The sequence below is a fragment of the Branchiostoma lanceolatum genome, chromosome 11, assembly GCF_035083965.1.
Source record: "Branchiostoma lanceolatum isolate klBraLanc5 chromosome 11, klBraLanc5.hap2, whole genome shotgun sequence".
In the NCBI taxonomy this organism is placed as follows: Eukaryota; Metazoa; Chordata; class Leptocardii; order Amphioxiformes; family Branchiostomatidae; genus Branchiostoma; species Branchiostoma lanceolatum.
The window spans coordinates 5,955,883-5,956,382 of NC_089732.1; the positions used below are offsets into that span (position 1 = coordinate 5,955,883).

The window sequence follows — 500 nt, forward strand, 5'->3', positions numbered from 1 at the left end:
AGGACGGGCGCACAGCGCCGTGCATTATCTCCGCCTGTGTGTTATACCCAGCCAACACAGGAGACAGTGTTCGGCACACAGACGCTGCAGACTCAGATGGATCGGTTCTCAGGAGCTACTTAAATCTAGCTGCCCTCTCCTGCGATTTGTCAAAGCGAAAAGGCTCCGGGAATCTTTCTCCTAGACGCGAAGCACGCCTTCTGTGGACCGCACGGGAAGTGCAGTAATAATAACCTGGGATTTTTCACGCGTCGCCGATAAACATCAAAATTCTGCGGAAGAATTAGAAGATTTTCTCGGAAAGAGATTTCCAAACAACTAAATTTTACCCGATTTTAACTGGCCTAATACATTGCATTTGTTGCTTTCCGTCTACTTTCTTTGACTAAACGTATGGAAGAGGGCCACCATCTGTTTTAGTTTCAAGAAACTGGCTAGCAGTACAAAAAATCATAGAACGTCCTTGTTTCCTGTGTTAGATCATTCTTCGGCAAGTCAAA

The 500-nt window shown here is 45.8% G+C and overlaps 1 protein-coding gene across 2 annotated transcripts in view; it reads right to left on the minus strand.

Moving 5' to 3' along the window:
* LOC136445248 (immunoglobulin superfamily DCC subclass member 4-like) overlaps positions 1-192 on the minus strand; it is a 32,386-nt gene extending 32,194 nt beyond the window's left edge. For both annotated transcript variants that reach the window (XM_066443148.1, XM_066443147.1), the window contains exon 1: positions 1-192. This exon is cut by the window's left edge and continues 151 nt beyond it. The gene's annotated coding sequence lies outside the window, so the exon portion shown is untranslated.
* Between the last annotated feature and the right edge of the window lie 308 nt (positions 193-500).